This window comes from Vigna angularis, chromosome 6, assembly GCF_016808095.1.
Source record: "Vigna angularis cultivar LongXiaoDou No.4 chromosome 6, ASM1680809v1, whole genome shotgun sequence".
In the NCBI taxonomy this organism is placed as follows: domain Eukaryota; kingdom Viridiplantae; phylum Streptophyta; class Magnoliopsida; order Fabales; family Fabaceae; genus Vigna; species Vigna angularis.
The window spans coordinates 23,545,906-23,567,181 of record NC_068975.1 but is presented as its reverse complement, the minus strand read 5'-3'; the positions used below and the strand labels follow the sequence as shown (position 1 = coordinate 23,567,181).

Sequence of the window (21,276 nt, the reverse complement as noted above, 5' to 3'; positions counted from 1 at the left end):
TTACACGATTTTATTTGATTTGAAAAAAACAATTAAAATTTTTTAATTATTCTTTTTATTTACAACAGAATGGTTTACGTATTAAACAATTAGTCGAGATTTAGGTAGTTTGATATTTTTATTATCACTGTTTTGAAACAAAATCAATCTCAGAAAAAAAATTTAAAAAAAATGTTGTTCTTTGTGAAAATTTTGACAAACACTTCAAATCTTTAATTCAAGGGGCATTTGTCTTTTTCAAAACACTTCCGCACTTAAGTTAGTCAAATATATTTGATGGCAAATAATATTATAATAAATAAACATAATTAATTTATCTCGTATTTTGTGTTATTTATATTAAATTTATAAATATTTTAATTGGATGGGTTTGATCCAAATGATTAATTATCTTGGTTAATCCAAATGTTTAATTATATTTTAATTACTTCCTTAAATATTGTACTCTAATTACTACCTTAAATAAATTGTTACTTGACTAACATGTAACGCTATATTGCTATGTTTAGTTATTAGATCCTGATAACTTATTACTTTTAAGTGTGGGTGGCTGAAGAACTCTCGTAAATATTTTGATAATGCATACTCGATCATATCCTCCAACATACAACAAGATATCCTCAAAATACAAAACTAAAAGTGGATAAATATATGTTCATCAATTTCGTAAAATTTACCTAATTCTTAATTTCTAAATTTTAAACATTACACCACACGTTAAATTATTGAAAAATTATAGATTTTAATTAAAAGAATATGTGTAAAGTATTTAAATGTATCAGTACAAATAAAATTACTGTTTAATGAAAATAATAATTAAAAGATTTTATAAGGAAGTATTTTTTTAAAATAAATTATAGAGAGCATTTATTCCAAAAAAAACAAAAACAAAATATAATATAAACTCAAGAAAGAAAACGTTATATAATGAGATGATTAAAACCAAAATACATGTGGAAAATGAAATAAGAGAACTAGCCAAATCTAAATTCGGGTAATAAAAAAGGTTACCAAGTCATCCCTCGGATGAAATAAAAAGTAATACTACTAAAAATCCAAAAGGTTTAATTCTTATTTTTGTCTTTATTTTTTTATCAATTTTGTTCAAAATGATTAGCGACTTTTTTTTAGAGTAAAGTGAATCTAATTTTTTTGATTTTTGTTTAATTTAATCATTTTTTATAATGGCGTCTAAATCGGTTAACGACACAGTGTCAATGTGACCTTCAATAAATGATATGGCTATCATTTTGTCTGACATGGCTGCCCATAACGGTGAAGCAATTAGGATTTTTTTGGTTCGCGATTTGGCTTCCCCTGGTGGCATAAAGGTGGATTTCTCGTTGCTATGATTTGGTTCAAAATTCTCTAGTCTGATTTGGGGCTTGTGTTTGCAGGTGTCTGATGTATGGGTTTTGTGATTCTTTATGCTTCCATGGTTGACTGCGATGATGATTCACAAGTTGAGTTGCAGATCTGCAATTTGTGGCTTGCTCGAAGAACATGTTGGTTGTTTCACGGCAACGGTACTAGGATATGGTATGAGGAAGAAGATGGTGATGCATTACGGTGGCGTAATGATGTAATGACAGGGAGGGAGAATTTATTGATCGGTGATGCAATGCAGTCGAGGATGTTGGGAAGAAGATGAGATGATATAGTAGTCATGTCATTTGTTGATGCTCACATGGACACTATATCGTTAATGATTTAGATGCCATCAGAAAAAATGACTATTGAAAAAAAATTACAAAACTTAAGAAAATAGGGACCAAAATAACTATTAAACAAAATCCAAAATTTATTAAAGTCTACCTCCACATCAGAGTCACCTATTGATTGAGTCAGTCATCTGACATAGATTGGCTTCTTCTTTTTCATCTTCAGATTTAGATGAATCTAGATCTTCACATGTACTTAAGAGTATATCCTTTTTAACTTTAATGGATTCTTCATACATGGCTATCAACATGTTCAACATATCCTTGGCATTTTTGCATGTTTATACCTTCTTGTATTCATTTTCACATAAAGCACACATTAATATCTTTTTAGCCTTAGAATTTAGAAGGTACCTAGTTTGTGATTGTCTAACCAAGAGCTTCCAGCTATGGATTATGCTTCTCTGTTCAAGGGTATAAAGTTTTCATTATCCCACATGTCGATGTGACATGATTCAAAGAAAGTAATCATCATTTGCTTCCAATACTTGAACCTTTTTCCCTTTGAATAAAGGAGGACGATTAATGACATATCATTCATTTTCTATTGCTAACTAGATCTTTCCTCAAGTCATGTCAAGAACTAACCCCAGAGGTTAGCTCTGATACCAACTGAAACATAGGAAAAACTCTAGAAAGGAAAGGTTTGAATAAAGTTTTTAAAAAAATTCAAAAATAAGTGTTTAAGTGCTTTTGTAGGGCTTAGACGGTTTCCAATAAGAGTTAAACACTTAAGTATTTCTAGGAGCATTTAGGAAAACTTTTAAAACGAAAGAAACAAAGCTTATTTTTATACTAGTCCGCTCCAAACTAAGTTATATCTAGTTCTCCCTTAAGCACTCTTAAGGAGTTTCACTAATCTTGAAATATTACAATACGAGTTTAACCACTCATGGTTTTACAACTAGTCCAACTGGTTAGAACAAGTTTCACTACTCTTGTTATAAAGCTAGTCCAACTGACTAGAACGTTTAACTCCACTGAGTTAAAATTACAATTTTGTGAAATCACTTCTAAATCTAAAAACAACAAAGTGATTTTGATAAAACAAGTATAGAATATTACTCTCGTAGAGAGGATATGAAATCAATACAATCACTACAAAAAAAAAAGGCATTACCGAAGGCCATAATCCCTCGGAAACAGTCAAAAGCCGTCGGAAAAAGACATTTACAGACGGCCTACCGACGGGCATCGAGCCGTCGGTAAATCCCTTGTCGCTAACTATTACCGAAGGCTTCTGCCCTTCGGTAATTACCGAGGGCCAAAAGCCTTCGATAATTACCGAGGGCCAAAAGCCTTCGGTAATTACCGAGGGCCAAATTTTAGCTCCACTCCCCTAAAGACTCTCGGACAGCAACTGCACACTTATTAAGCACAAAACTGCATAGAAACAGAAATACCAGGAACAGAGGCAAGCATTAAAGAATGTACACTACCATATTCTTCTAGAACATGATGTCTAAATATACAAAAAGAAAGCAAAATGAAATTAACTTATTATAAGAGCTTTAAAATAGATACCAGCTTTTTTTTTTTACATAACAAGCAAAAGCAGGTTCCAAGACATATGCAACAATCAGTGAATACAACTAAGTACTGGTTCGAGGAAGTTAAAAATATAGAGCAGCAATCTAACAATAGCAACAGTAATAGCAGTAACATCGTGCATAGCATTGTTCTGTTTGGTGAGTGGAGAATTCCCAGAGAAATCACTCTCACAAAAGGTAGCCTCATTAGCAGCATCATTGGCTCCATCTTCAGCAAACTTGGGGTCTCCTTTCTGCAGAGCCTTGGTGGCTTATGGAACATCAACTATCAACACTGCTTTGTATTTACTGGCACAAGAACTCAAGGCTCTTCTCTGCTTAGGTCCTGCTCCCTTCCCCTGCAAGTCATGGATTATTTTCAAGGCATCGTTTGATTTGGCTTTCATCACTTTGACCATGATAAGACCCAGCCCCGAGACATAAGCTGTGGAGCTTCCAGGGCTTACCTTCAGTGTTTGAAGGCAGAGATTGTAGTTGGGTGTTCTCTTGCAAGTGCTCTCTATCAGATTTTCATTGTTTGGAAACCATATACACACCACACGGCCCATTCACATCCAAAGAGAAATTGATTGAAGAAAGTGGGAGCCACCACTAAGAGAAGAGGCTACGTTGGAGGAATTGAAGCTCACGGTTTTAGAGCTTTCATGTTGAAGAATGAAGAATGAAGTGTGAATTTTATAATGAGGAACCACTTTGCTCACTGTCATGGAAAGAATAATGCAAGCAAAATTCTTTTGTTTTCATTTTGGTTTCTAAGAGAAACAAGAGGAGTAGCTCACGGCCATGTGGGAAAAGAAGTGCACCTTGCATTGGTTTTGTTTATTTTGTCATTTTATAAGGAGACAACAATGGGCCACCACTCACTTTTATTCCCAAGGCTTTAATTTGTTATTTAGTGATGACTTGGAAGCATATCACGTAGGAACTCCAAAATAGCAAAGTCTGAATTTTGTTGAAATGGTCCCCTCATAGCTTTTGGTACGTATCAATTCATTGAAAAGCTACAATTGCTAGTTTTTGCTTTTATCAAATTTGCAAGAGATACATGCTGGAAGAAAAACTGTCGGCCAACTCAATTGATAAGTATCTACCACATGGTTTGAAATAATTGAGGGGGCCACACTTGTTGAAGCTTATGGCCGTGAGAGAAGCTACAAAATGAAGTGGCTGAAATCTATTAAATTAGTATTGTTAAGGAGGTGGAGGTCACGATTCTTATCAGCAAGTCCAGAGAAAAGAAAAGAAGCAAAAGCACACGGCCTCCCTTCTTCTTATTTTGTAATTAAAAGAAAATTATACAAGTTAAAGACAAAGCCACCACCTCACGGTTTATAGCTCCTGGAAGAGCTTGGAGGAGCAGTCTAGCGGAGTTTTGATATTTCTCCTCACATAAGTACAGGTTTTAATATTTCTCCTTTGAAGTTTTCAAACAGCAAGCCAAAGCTGAAAAATTGCACCAGAAATGGCTAAAAAAATGGGACTACAGTGGTCAAAATGAATGCCACTGTTTGTTAGGATCAATTGAGACTTCAAGCAAGTTTATATCATCTAATTGGATGTATGCAAACACTTAAACAGCCAAGAAACAGATTACACCACAAAATCAGTGGTCCACTTCCAATTTTAGGACAAATTTAGTGGTTTAATGGGTGATTCTTCATAAACACGTTTGGAAATATAAATTGACGTTTTTAGAAACTTTGTATCATCAATTTGAAGGTGTTTAGACACTCACCTAGCAAAGACACACATTGCACTCAAAATTCACTAGTTCACTTCCAAATTAAGGCAAAATGGATGGTTTAGGAAGTGATTTTGCATATGAGATCAAATTTGACCAAATTAACAGTGCATACATGTTTGAAAAGGTAAAATACACTTCCACAAATGTTGAAACTGCACTGAAATGGACAGATTTAAAAAAAGACCCCTGTTGTAGCCAAATGTGCAACACTTTTTAGACAAAATTTGCACCATAATGTAGAAATCAGTGGAATCAATACTCAACAGTACAATCATTGACTCAAGGAAGTCCTTATACACTTCATCTAACTGTAGAGAATGAGTTACAAGAAATTTTAAGCACCTAAGACACAGGCAATGAAGTGAGCACGGTGAAAAACCCAAACTGAAACAGTGAATAGAAACGTGCTATCATAATTCATATTATCACTAATGTCATCCTGCTAATGACTATCACCATTATTGTATACTTTTTTATGACAATACTCACTAAATAATTCATAAATTAATATTTATCTTACTTTCTTATACCATAGTTTTATCTACATCCTTATATTTTATCAGATATTGAACAATAAAATCATCTAAACAATATATATAGTACACTTCATTGATTCAAATAACCTATTATTAGTTTGCTAAACTACAAACCAGTACTGCACCATTATATCATAAAACTGGTCTTATATCTATATACCAGTGGTTGAACACATTACATTATATCATTACCCAAAAAAATTACATTTAACAAGCTCCCATAAACACTTAGTTAAACAAGTATTTTGTGGTTGAACACATTACATTATATTGTTACAATAATATTGTTGACAACACACGGCATAACACAATGTTGTTTTTATTTTTTTTCCTTCATTAATATTATTGTTCAGCAGTAGTTGGGTTCATGCAGATGCAATTTGTATGCAGATTACAACACTCATTATAGTTTATATATATATATATATATATATATATATATATATATATATATATATATATATATATATATATATATACCTATGTGGAGAGGTAACTGCAAAGTCAATCCAGTGTTTGTTTGTGTCATGCCGCATGAGGATTCTACCATCAGAAACTCCGACATATGGTCCTTTACCATGGCAATCCAAGGCTGCACTTTCAGAACCAAAAACCGAGTGAGGAAGATCATGCAGGGAATAGGATTTGAGGCCATCTAGAACGGAAGCAGCTTCATAACAAAGAAAATGAGCCACTTGGAAGAGCAGTACAAGTAAGGGAAGAGTAGATAGGTTCATTGTAATCTAGTGGCCCTTGATCCACAAGGCAAATTGTCCTCCCTTATTGCAGCCCATATGATATGGATTTCGGGCAATTTGGCCTTTCACAAGTGACAAACAAGATTCACTATGGAAGCAAGATATTTGGAGCCTTCAACTGCTTGTTGATGACATTGATCCTACAGTTTTAGAATGGGTAACAAAATACTCTGCCCATTTTATTTTATTTCTCACCGTTGTTAAACTTTTTCTTCCCAAACTATTTATCACTAAACCATACAAGAAGTATCAACTACTTTTTGCAGTAATATTGTCAAAACGCAAATACACTACTGGATATTTAACTACAACTATACAATACAACAACATAATTTGATGCAATTGATCGAAGCAATAACTTACCTCCACAACAGCGACAACCTTAGGTGTTGTAGCACCTCCGACAGCTATCTCGCGAAGCCCTTCTCACCGACAGCCCCTGGATTAGCCTCCTCGCCAACTCCAACCTCTGCTCAAAACCGCGCCACAACCCACTGACCCGGCACGACGTACCTCCTCACGCTGCCAAAGGATCGTCGTCAACAAATCCTAAGACAACCACCGTCCACAACCGAAGGCGTCACGTCAATGCCTCCGTCCTTCAACCATAGACGCTTTTCGACAATGGAGAGGAGCTCTAGAATCACCAATGGCGATGGCGGAACCGTAATGGACCTTGCTTTCGTAGGGATTACGGTTAGGGGACAAGGGAGAGGGGAGAGGGAACTCAGAAAAGGGGACCTTGCTTTCGTAGGGATTTTCAGAGAATGGAAGAGGGAAATCCCAAATTCTGATTTCATTAAGTCAATACCTATACCGACGGGCGAAAACCTTCGATAAATTTGTTGCCCAATACCGAAGGGCTAAAGCCTTCGGTAAACACCAGCCCAATACCGAAGGGCAAAATCCTTCGATATGTGCTTTTTACCGACGGTCCAGAAGGCCTTCGATAATAGTCCTTCGGTAAACAGTGCGTTTATGGTAGTGAATAAAGTTCTAAAACTTTTAAAGAAAACTTTTCTTTTTCAAATAAAGAGTCTTAGACTATGTGAGCTTAAAGAAAAAACAGCAGCGTGACTTTATGCAAAGATAATTCTTGTTGTGGTTCTTATCTTCATGCAGTCATATTTATATAAACTTCTTTCAAAAAAGATTTGTTATTCTAAGCATTGACTTTCTCGTAGGGATTTAGTCTTTTAGTGTGAGTTCAAATACTACATTGCGTCCTGTAGAGACAATTTTGTTGCTTGGAAGAGAAAGACATAAGGCATGAAGAAAACATTATTATAATATATTCCTATCTTTTAACATTCTTCTAATACGAGGCAGACATTTGAATAAAGTTTGTACTGAAATGATATGCACAAAAACAGAGAACACAACACAACAAACAAAGAAGTATTGATACGTACATGCATTAAAATGTTAGACGTTCCTAAGCATTTAGACATTTATACATGAATCAACGTTTATGTATAGTCTGTTAGAGTAACTTACATAGTTTAGGATATCTTTTATATATAGCTTCTAGCGTTTAACACTTTTATCTTAGATGATTTGTTTTGTTAAATGTTATTTTGTTTTGTTAAATATTGTTTATGTGTTGGTTCTTTAGTATTTTGTATAGGTTTAATATGTAGGAAGAAACAAATATCCTTAAAATTAAATACTTTTTTAAATAAAAAAAAGTGTAGGCTTCAGTTGTTATTTAAACTAAAGCTTTATTAACATTTTTTTATATTTGTTGTTATTTATTTATAGTTTCATTTGGTTATGAGATAATTGAAACATATTAGAAATCTTTATAATTTGATTCATAATCAAAGTAAAAAAAGAACATCTTTTCATTTCGTCTAATGATTATAAAACTGAAATATAATGTCCAAAACAATCAGTTTCTTGCTCTAATGTGTTAATAATATTCACATGTATTTTTAAGATATTGTTGTTAGAAAATATTTTTAAATAATGCCTCATTGACTAGTTTCTTAAGAATGTTATTAGTTAAATAATCAATACAATATATTTCCTAAATAATTAATTAAAAATCATATAAGTCTTTTAAAAGTATCTTATATATCAATCAGTTTTAACTTATAAATACTTTTTTTCTTTCTTATAAATATTTGTTAAATTAAGATGTTTGATCAAACTAAATATTTAAATGTCGCTTATTGTAAAAAAGTAACCGTTGTGAGGTTTTGCGAAAAAAAAAGAGAGAATGAAAATAGAAAAAAAAGGCTAAAAAATTAAATTCAATGTTGATAAAGTAGAAATAATTTGAAATATCTTGACAAATGTGTAGTAATTTGATTAACTTGATAAGAATTAATAACTGATATTTATTTATTCCCTCATCTCTCTCTACACAACCCAAAATAAATTTATTTAATCTCCATTTTCTCCTTTTGCTATACCAAACACACCTTTATCGTCAACCTTAAAAGTTCTTTAATAAGAAATTGATACTGATTTTATAATAGAAACGTTCATCTGATCGGCTTCTAATAAAAGCATTTAAGGTTGTATTTTTCTTATGGTACAATAAAAAGGTTGTGTATGTTTTAGGAGTGAAAAAGAAACTAGAATACGTACCTTTCTGCTTATATATTGATTGCATGTAACATCAAACAAACCATAGGATCATTAATAAATGAATAAACTTGGTTGTGGTGAGTGAGTAAAAGATACGATACTAATTAATTTATTTTTGAGTATGTGTGTGGGTGTAACTCGTGCATGTCACATCGTGTGGAATTCTAGGGCAAGACGGCATTAACATTTCACAGTCATAGTCTTAATCGCATATTCATGGCAACGACAAAGCAGAGAATTCATGGTCAAGCGACGACGAACCTACCCCACAAGTTAGGACAAGTTTTTAGATCCAAATTTATGGTGTACCAACATTTAACACATCACCAAATTACATTTGTGTCATGAAAAGTTAACTCTTTAACATGTTTAGACTAATTAAGATGCTATTTCCTAAATGAAAAGAAAAAATATTGACGAAACGAAATTATATATATATATATATATATATATATATAAAATAAATTCACAAAAAAAAAACTCACGTTTTCACTATTAAATACAGATTTTTTTTTATATAAATGTTCACATTATGTATTATCTTGATAGTTTATTTATCAAAGCAAGATGAAAAAATAAACTAAAATAATAAAAGCTTTTATAATTCACTTATATATTTTTGGTAGGTGTTGAAAAATTTGAGTGCAAACAAATTTCTTTTTTCATCTTTAAAGAAATTGTGTAGTGTTATGATCATTATGTTCTTGATTTAATTCTAACACTCTCTCTGTTAAGTCAAGTTTCTATATTATTTCAAAAAAAAAATTCTTCTTGTAAAATAACTTAGCTTTGAGTGACTTTGTAAAAATATCAACAACTTGTTCTTTAATGAGACAATACTCTATCATTATTTTTTTCTAAGTTACTAGTTCTCCGAATTCGTGAAACTGAATATCTATATGTTTTGACTATCCATGAAATACTAAATTTTTATATAATGCAATTGTTGACTTGTTATCACAAAATATCAGTTACGAGAGTATCTTATTTTTTATGCATCACTTTAAGAATTCTTATTAACCATCATTATGTATTATACCTTGGTTGTTAAAGACCAAAACTACGATTGTTTCTTTGAAAATCACGATACTGCTCATGTTTCTAAATGAAATGTATACATTGACGTGTTTTTTCTTATTTCAACATCTCCTATCCCATCACTATCTATATATCTCACAAGTTTTATATCATTAGTGTTAGTATAAAAAATTTCCTCGGTCAGAGTATCTTTGATATATCTGAGAATTTTTTTTGCTTGTAAATGAGATGCATATGGCTCTTCCATGAATCTACTAAACAATCATACTCCAAAGATAATGTCTAGTCTAATAGTAGTCAAAGATTTATTAAGACTTCTAATCAAAATTTTGTAGTATGTTGAATTAATTCTTTTTTCATTACTATTATTTTTAAGTTTCAACTTCTCTTCAACCAATGTTTTGAGATTAACTTTAAATTTTTCATCTTGAATTTTTGTCAAAACATAAGTAACATGCCTTTTTTGAGATATAAAAACTCCATCATCCTACTAAATAACCTCAATGCCAAGAAAATGTGACATGAGGTCCAAATTTGTCATCTCAAAGCATTTAATCATGGTCTCCCTAAATTCTATAATCATTTTTAGATCATTGTTAGTAAAAATTAGATCATCAACATAAAAGTATACAATAAGAATATTATCAAGGTTAGCAGACTAATATATAAACTGAAAATCATTTTGCACAAAGTAAGAATCAATCTACTTATACCACGTCTTGGGTATGTACTTTAAACCATATAATGCCTTTTTTATAATCTGCAAACTTTATCTTCTTTGCCTTCAATATCATATCCAATAGATTGTTCAATAGATTGTTCAATACACAATAAATCATAGATCATTGTTTTATCTATTCAAATTTTGTTAATATCTTGTTGTGCTACAATCGAACCAGTATATTTACTGAATAATTTACACTCTTAGTAAATAGTCAACTGTCATGAATGTTATCTTTGCTCTCATTTAAATTTCTCCCTAACTCATATTTTGAAATTAAAATATCTCTCCATATGTTCCTCATTTCCTAACCTCCATTTGCACTAGGTTATGTTAAAACATCTCAAATACATTATTATACATTATATATTATTATTATTAATATCATCATATATTATAATTAAAATATTACATTGGTTACTTAATTGTTATGCACTATGTTTCTCTAGTAAATTGAATTTAGTTTATTTAAATATTTATATAATAAAAAATCATTTTTATTCTTTGAGTTATTAAGAAAAACACTTAAAATGTAGTTTTCTTATTTATATTATAATACATTGGATATATTGTGGATTTCAGTGGAATTAAATTCAGATTCTTTAAAAGACTCATGTATTGAAAAGTATGATAAAGAAGATTCAGTCAGAAAATTTCTATAAAAATCTCTGTCATAATAAGTTGATTTGTTGTTTGACATGAATGATATATTTAGAGTATTTATATATGTAACCATAACTTTATTAATGCGCACCCATATTTTGTAACATTAATTATATTAGTTGGAATAAGAAACATGATGCTTTCAGATAGGCCTAACCTACAAAAGTTATCTTTGAAATTAATAATTATTTTTTCTAACAAACCCACCTTTTGACAATGTCATACTTATTTAGTTGTATATAATTTGAGCTCATAACCATAATAGGTCTTCCAGAAAGGACTTTTGTCAAGGAATGTTATGAAAATAAGAGATTATCTAGATGGAAAGGAAGACATATCTCTTTCGCAAGAATACTGACTTTAAATAAAAATAGTGTTATGCGCAAAACCCTTCTTGATATCTATATTCAAAAGGCATAAATGATAGAGTTGTGAAAACGGGTAACTGGCCCGACCCGACTCGATCCATCACGGGTTGGTCACTTAGTGAGCCAACTCAACTTAACTTATTTATTAGCGAGCTAAAAAAAATTCGAATTCGACCCGATCCATCACGGGTTGGTGGGTTAAACGGGTTGGCTCACTTAATTAACTTTTTTTTCACCCTTTTCTTCTCAGATTCTTATAACATGTTACTTTGATCGATCAAATTGAAACAGTAATAATTGGACCAATTGATATAAAAGAAAATGAAACAAAAAATATATTGTTATATATATTTTAAGCTATCAAGCATAAAAAATTGTCAATTTAATTTAATGAGACATACACAACCGTTTGACCAAGAAACTACATATAGTCGTTAACAAAAATATATAGCACAAGATAAAACTGTCATGCTTGTAGATAGGTCTAAAAACAAGATAAAACAAATTATATATTCCTGAATTATCCAATCTATAATATTATCCATCTATTAAATTGGAGTCCTGAATGGATAAATCCACAATATTATGCTCTCTTGAAGAATCTTCTTTTTTATCTCCATCTATAATATTATCCAATCTATAATCTTAGGGTTTTATTTGCAGAGGGAGTAAAGGTTGTGCATTTTGAATGATGAATTTAATTAATTTGATTTTAATAAAAAAGATAGGATTTGAATAATTAATTTAATTTAATTAAAAAAATAGGTGGGTTGGTGAGCCAACCCGACTCACCACGGGTTCAACCCGTGTGAGTCGGGATTTTAGTGAGCTAGGTCAAAATTGGCTCGCATAAAAAAATTTGTATTTTTTTCTAACCCAACCCGACTCAAACCCGTGGTGAGCCGAGTTGGCTCACGGATTTCAACCCATTTTGACGACACTAATAAATGATAAGGAAATTAATAATTAAAATAGAGAGATTTTATGGGAGGATTGAGATCATGAGAGTAGAAATATTGTATAGGTAAAACAGAAAACTATATGTAAGATTAAAGAAGAGGTTGGTTTAGGATTAATTTTATATATCACTAAACTTCTTTATTATATAAACTTCAAATATGTAAAGTATACTTCACACCTTAACTTTAATTTTAACTCTATATTGGATTGTCTTAAACTTGCCAGCAAATCCAACTTCAATTTCTCATCCATGTAAAACTAGTATTTTTGTTTTTATTGTGATAAATAAGAACTATAAATATAAAGAGTAAAATAATATAAGAATGGTAAAAATTAAAAAAAATATATTATTTGAAGTGATCATATGATATGTTCTCTTTTTAATATTAATAAAATTTAAAAATGAAATTAGAAATTTTTTATTTCAAATTTTGATTTATTTTAGTCCTTAAATTTTAAAAATGAATTAATATAATTATTCTTAAGTTAACCACCTTAAGTTTTATTCACGTGCTAAACTCATACGTAAAATAATTTAATGCAGTTAAACTAAGACTATATATTCATTTTTAAAATTGATAAGCAAAATTTATTAAGGTTTGGAAGAAAATCAAATTTCAATTTTACAGTTAGATTATATTTAACCAATTAATCAATGACCATTGTGACAATATATATTAAAAATAATTAAATAGTAAAAATTATTTTATAATAAAAAATATTTCTTTTTAAATTTATTATCTATGGTTGAATAATGATGTAAAACATTTTTCATCTTTAAAACCTATTAATTAATAATATATATCAAAATTAAGCTTAGGGAAACATTTCCAAATAAGTTCAAGGTATTACTTTGATATTTTAGTTATCTAGACACATCAAAGTTCATTAATGATTTGTCATTATACTGTTACAAGAAAATGACATATATTATCGACAAACATAATATGTCAATAATAAAAAAAGTCATCGATAATTTGATTTCGGTAATGGAACAACAACAAATTTGTGAACAAAGTGATTGGCAAAAAATTTTCCTATAGATTTCACAATCCGTTAGTAATTACCAACATTATGTATTTGATGATAAATATTCATCAAATATATTTATCAGTAATTATCGACAGATTTTGATTGTTAGTAAAATTTGTTGATGAAAATTGTGACTTAATATTCTTATTCCTCCATTTCTTTCACTTCTTTTTCTTCCTCTTCACCCTGTCTCATCCTCACTATGTTTTAATAGTCTTTTTAACCACAGTCACCTCCAATTCAATCTCCTCCTTCTCCTCTTCTACCTTTTTCTCTTCTTTTCTTTCTCCTCTTCCTCTTCCTCCTACATCTCTTCTAACTCCCCTCTTACTCCTACACCTCTTCAAACTCCCCTCTTACTCCTACATCTTTTCTAACTCATCAATCTAATGACGAATAAATCCTTCAAAAATCTTAATTATAATTTATCGACGGAATAAATTCTTAGATATTCTACCAATAAAAATATTTGTTAATAATACAAATTATAATTTACTGACAAATTTAACCGACGAATTTACTAATAAATTTAATTGATGAATTTATAATAAAAAAATTTATCATTAACTTAAATCTTAAAATATATAGATAAAATTATTGATAAATTTAAATTTATTAACAAATTTATTTTCGTAAATAAAAATATTCAATAATTATAAAAATTCTTATACTACATACAAATTTATTAAAGTAAAAAAATAATAAATAAATATAAAATATAAAAAATAGATCAAACTCATAATAAAAATGTATTTACAACCTATATTATTATTATTAATATATATATATATATATATATATATAAGTAAAATATAATCATACTATTTTAAACATTAAATCAATCACTTTTGGTCCTATAAATATCACATAAAAGTTATGATAATTTGAACATTAGAATAAAAAGTCATAATAATTTTCTATCCTGGTATAAAAGAAATTTCAAATAAAGACACAGTCAAGGGAAAAGCTAGATAATGAAAAAGGAGAAAAACAGTGTTATACATTACTGTATAGTTTGGTTTTATTTCCAACAGTTCACTTGTTCTTGGGGACAAAGTAAGTGCATTCAATCTAGTCTTAAGTTCTATATATTTCCACCTCTCTTTTTTTCTTATTTTTACAATTTATATTTTATTTTATATATGATTAGTGTAGAACCTTTTCATATCACGAACTATTTTAAAATAACCGTTGTAAAAATTGAAAATAGTATTTTTATATTTTACAATTTATTTTGAATTATTATAAAAGAAAAAGAAACTCTTCCAGTATCATTCTAACCAAATTCTTTATTAGTATGATAAAATATAACTTCATATTTGAGATTATTATGATTCAACAACTATCTATTATATTCTCTTTTTTAAACTAAATCATAAATCATCATTATTCATAGTTAAGAGTTATTTTTAAAATTTCAATAATGCAATCCAAATTAATGGGACGGCGCATCTTCTCATCAGTCCACCACACATGGCGGATTGGCGGTGCCTGCCAACCATCACTGTTTTCTTCTAAGTTACTCATCTTTTTTTATACACTTTTTCTCCATCATGAAGACTAACTTTTTAAATATTTTAAAAACTTTAGAATAATTATATATGTTACTAGTGCAAAAAAGTGTATAATGTCACGCGTTCAGTGTTTAACCACAAAGTTAAGAATGATCAGTGATATTTTTGTAAATCAATGTAATTGTAGAACGTCGAAGTTTTCATTCAACTCGACGATGTATGATGATAATTATTTAAACTAGCGTGTCATTCTTTTCTTCTTTCTTTTAAACCAACAATATTGACCAACGCATAATTAATAGTACGTCATGTAGGGGTTCGACGTAATATTTGTCAATCAGAAGTAAAAGAGTCACCCTTTTTAATTTTTTTTCTTTTTTCTTTTAAACAAATAATAGGTCGAATTTTGTAGGAGTTTCGACGTATTATTTGTCAGCCAAAAGTTTCCCCTTTTTAATTTGAGCGGGAGATTGAAAATTCATTCACTTTATCTTAGTGCATGAGACCCTCTTCTGTTTTCAAAATTTTCTCAAACGAAGTTTGACGACCATCACATGTAATCTTTCTTTCATTTGATACAAATGCATGTTAATTAACTATTTTATATATAATTTTCGTTCGTGTTTTTGTCCTTTATAGGCGCATTCTGCTTTCTCTCTCACTGATGCAAACACTTTATTCCGACGAATCCAGGTTAATTTTCGTTTTCGTTTTGAAGAACTTATTTGTTGAACTTGTTTGTTGTTATTTTTTGTTGAACTTGTTTGTTGTTGTTATTTGGTTGAAGTTGTTTGTTGTTGTTCTTTGATCAAACTTATTTGTTGTTTGTTATTGTTGTTTGTTGTTCATATTATATTACACGTTCATAGTTCATGCTTTATAAAATATAACAGAAATTTGTTGTTTTCTGCTTTTCAAGTCTCGTAAAAAATTATTACAATTAATTAAAAAAATAAAAAAATTGTTTAACGTCGAATATTAACAAAACTCAATATCAATTTGATTAACGTCGAATCTTTTAAATTCGTCGTCAATTTAACGTCTCCCGATATGACGCCGACCTTGAATTTCAAGTGAAAAATCAAAAAACGTTATAAGATATTTTTGTACTAATATACAAAATAAGGAAAGAGAATTGCAGAAACTATGAACAAACACTACAAACATATGTATTTTTACCGGGGATTTTTTTAAATATTACCGGCGGTTTTAACCCCTGCAAATCATATTTCCCGCGGTTGGAAAAACCGGTGGGAAAACGTCCGTCGCCAAGCAAGTACCGGCGGTTCTGGAAAAAACCGCCAGTATTAGCAGGGGTTTCCAGAAACCGCCGGAATTTCCAGGGGTTCTGTAGAAACCGCCGGAATTAGTTGGGGTTTTATCAAAACGGCCGGAAATAGCGGGGCTATTCAAAAATCGCCGGAACTAGCTGGGGTTATCTCAAAACCGCCCCTATTTTTGATGGTTTAGTTTACCGGGGTTTTAAAACCGCCGGGAATTTGTATAGTTCATTTTTTTTATTGTAATAAAATTAGATTATAATAAAAATGATTTTATTGACAAAACAAACAATAAATTAATATGAACTAAAATTTAATAATATTGCATAAAATAAACTACATTGTTCAACCTAATATCATTCATATAACTAATTGTTCATACATAAAAATTAAAAAGAAAGAGGTTCATTACATATGTTCAATACTAAAAGTATGACTCATAAAAGTATTCAATAACACTATCTAATTCTTTTCTTCATTACATCCATTCTTTGATCCACTCCCTTGATCAGATACCTATAATATAATATAATAGTTAGTCGATAATATATTTAATAAAAAAATCATACAAATAAATTTAACAATTATTACTGATGATCTTTGAAATACTGCAAATTGTGAAGGCAATGGACCTTGATGATTTTGCAACAAAAGCGTCATGATTGCCTTCATTTCATTGACTTGTGATGTCAATGAAGATACCTATAACAGAAAAATTTATTTAAAAAGTTAGAAATATGATACCTAACATGTTAATCTTAAAAGGAACAATTGATTATAAATGTTTAGATCATCAAAATAAATTAGAATATATACAAGAATACACTTACTAAAAAGAATGAAATTGATCTCCCAACATAAGTTACACCACTGTTATCTCTACTGTGCTAAAAAAAATTCAAAAAATATGAAAAATTCTAACATATTAATCTTAAAAGGAACAAACCAAGTAAATATTTATTAAATATTCACTAATCTGACATTCTAATTTTATTCAGTAAGATCTGTCTAATGTTTTCCTTCACAAAGTGCTACTCATTTGCTATGTTTCAGTTCAGATTTTTAGATGGGCCTCCAAGTAATGTCCGATTTGAGTTCCTTATATGATTTGAGGTCATTTTCTCAAGAGTTCTAGAATAATATACTATTTTTCAAATACAAGATAGTATTAGAAAATGTGTTAATTTTCTTTAAAACCTGGCTTTTGGTTTCTGTGATTATTTCCAACTCGTGAATGCAAAGTTTTGTAAGGTTCCTTGGGTAGACTATATTACTACAGCTGAAACTTTGACTGCTAGATCTGTGTGCATTGACTCCTACTCCTAGTGTTTACATGATCATATAAAACACCATTTCAGGTCCACATGTATCCCCTTCATCACCCTTCAGTGTATCTTTTCAATCTTTCAATTAGTTTCCAGTCTCATGTATGGCATTCAATTAATCGAGAAATCATTTTATTTTTGAACAGAGGTGAAATGGATTAATTTTTGAACTTCGTAATAATGACTTCTTTTATTTTATTCAATAGAATTTAGAAGCAATAATTTGGGGATGACCTACTTCTTATTATATCTTTTCTACTATATAATATAAAATAATAATCAGTTTTACAAATTTGTATTTGATAATTTAAAATTAAAAACATGTATATATAATATAATTTGTAAAGAGGGTACTGCTACTGTTTTTATCAGTGAAGAGTAGTATTATCCAGTATAATATAATCAGATTATATCCCAGTTCTGAGTTGGATTAAATTTTGAGATTATTTATAATTTCAAAGACTGAATTCACATTATAACTTATATTTTTAATTCCCTTTCTTTTTATTTATCTATTTAATTTTTTATCTTGTTACATTATTTCTTACCCTGCTTTCTTAAGACATTAATTTTGAGGTGATTTAAGAGGAAGTGGCTATGTGTTGAGTGTGTCCCACACTAATCTTATGGTAATCCCAGAATAGCAAGGATTGGGTTTATACTGCACGATAATTCTCACTAATGGATGGAAGCTTCCTAAATAAAGTATAACATGTAATATAGTTATTAAAATAACTAATCTTATGGTAATCCCAGAATAGCATGGAAATTTTAAGGCATTGTTTCTAAGACATTGTCTCTAAGGCAATTTTTAGGAAATTTTAAATTTCATTACACTATCTAAGACATTGTTTCTATTCCACTATCCTATACATCAATTCTAAGAATATACACAATTTCCAACAACCCAGGATAGGGACTTGGAGTATTTAAGCATTTGGTTTTCCCTTTTTAACAACTTGCTTCTAAGGATGGGTTCTCCAAAAGTGATTTATCAATTAGTATTACAATTAATAAAAATAAATCATGTACAGAAAGCTTTAATAGATATTCTTTTTTGTTGACCTCAAGCTGCTTACCTGAAGAGCATGTTTGCTAGAAGTTTGAAATTGTGTTTGTATCTACCTGGCCACGGTAGCTTCAAGTTTTGAACCAACTGATTTTTCTAGTTGATTCGATGCCTTGTCTCCCACCCTTCTGCAGAATTCATGGCACAACCTTGGTCAAACATACTCAAGAAAAAATGAGCATTTTAACAGTAAAAAAATTGATTTGGGAATAACAATTGAAGAACTAAAATTGGCACACAGATTTCTGAAAACATTTCAGTTGACCATATGACATGGCATCCAACTTGACAAAGTAACACTTAAAATGAAACATGGAACTGGGAAGAGAAGATACAAAAGAAACATAAAAGCAACACTTAAAAGTTTTGAACAGAATCCCTCAATATTTGAAGGCAAGTGCATGAAGGGGATTGTTGTACAAGTAGACCATTTGAAGTTAATTAAATTTATAAGGGACGAAGGAAGTTGATTTTTCTGCAGGCATGCATCCAGAAGAACAAGTGACATAAAACAAGGTACATCTCTAACAGATCTTCAACATTCACAGAAGCTATTCATCCCAGAAAACTCCAACAACTTATTTATTGTTACTAAAATGCACTATAAGTATATGGTACTGTCTCAACAGAGTGATGAGAAAAGTAATGGAGAAAATATAAAGGAGCTCTCACTCTTCAAAACTTTATCATTGTTTTTCTCTATTCCTTCATTTGTAAACATACATTCATGCCAAACAAAAATCAATATCTTCAAAATGAGAGAAGAACAAATTCTAATTATTGAGACGCATGTTGGATAACTGTCAAGTACTTTCACTCGGAAACTATGTCAGCATGCTTCTCATGGTCATGGCTCACTTAAAACCTAAATTTCTAAATAACTTCTAAAGCAAATATTCCTAAATAACACTACATAACTGATAGTAATATCAACTTCCAAACAACACAGTTTCTGATAGTACACGCACAAATAAAATAAATCCAGAGCAGAAGCTCAAATCAAATAAGAAACAAAATTTTACAGAAAATTTTACTTTCAAACTCTAATCCACATACCAATTAATATACTTTGTACATGTTTGTAGAAACAGCCCTAATATGCAGGATGTTTACCAAACCTAAATTGTTCACTTTAATGAAAATAACAAAACTACATCCAGTTGTCTAATTAATCGGCTTTTTATTTTGCCCGACAAATTTAATAAAAATTATCTTAAACTTTGGTTTTGTGAACTTAACATTAAAGTCACCAAGTGTCCATTGGATCCACCTTAATTCAAAGCTAGTTCAAGATAGCCCAACCACAAGCAAGAGTCTAGAATCCGAGGTTTATAAAAAAGTCTTATTGAAACATTAATATGACAATTTAAAACATTGTATCTCAAGATTCTGAATCATAATATAATATATATGAAACAAAGTTAAAACAAACTTTAAAAAATAATATAATTTACGAAAATCTGCAAAAAAAGTAAATTAAGACATTGTGATATATGATGAGCAAAGAAATTTAACTGAAGAGTATAAAGAACTAACCAATGATTTCTACTGTGCTAATTCAGAAGATGAATTAAAGTATATGATAAAACTAGCACGTGAATGCAAATGTTGTTAACTTTCTAAGGTTAAAGGCCTGCACCACTCTGCACGACATTTATATTACGATAAGTATATTTCTCTCTCAATATGAATGCATGAATAATCCCCTATTGTATTGCATTGTAACCTCAACCTTCTTTGCCTCCTCTTCTTGCAGAACCAGATTAAGAGGTGCCAGAGTTTTCACAGTTTCTTCGTTTCAGTCTCAACCAAGCTCGTGGTAAGGGTTTCAGGTGCTTTATCTTATCCCTATCACCCATTAACCAAGTTCTTAGAAAATCTGTACAGAGGCAAAAGTAGAGAGAGCTTGCCGGTTTACCTTGATGCTCGGTGCGGGAGCGAACACATGCCAAAGCCCCTCGATTGGAGGCACCCGGACCTCCGACGAACAACACCTTGACGGTCGGCCTCGCTCAGCGCACAAACACACTAGATTTTCGTTCCTAAGCAACGGAAGACCAAGCCGAAGAATTCCACGAATAAGAACTAGGGCTTGCGGGGAAGGGAGGAACAATTAGGTCTGAAGAATATGGTACAAGGAAGGGAGAGAACAAATTAGGTTTGAAGAATTGGTGCGAGGAATGGAGAGAACTTACGAGAAAATCAGAACAGAGATGAAGGCGTAAGAGGGAGGCAGGGAACTTAGGGCTTGAGAAAATGAGAAACATGAAAAATTAAGGCACGAGGAGGGGAGGGAGCTAAAATTCAGGGAGAATATTTGCCAAAAAATTTATGTAAAAAGAAAAAACAATTAGGGGCGGTTTTTATTATAAACCGCCAAAAATTTCCTGGGTTTTCAAAAC

At 30.5% G+C, this 21,276-nt stretch overlaps 1 pseudogene; it reads right to left on the bottom strand.

Annotated features, from left to right (window-relative positions):
- Positions 1–3,125: 3,125 nt before the first annotated feature.
- LOC108342664 (cell wall / vacuolar inhibitor of fructosidase 1-like) lies at positions 3,126–4,063 on the bottom strand (annotated as a pseudogene).
- Positions 4,064–21,276: the final 17,213 nt, after the last annotated feature.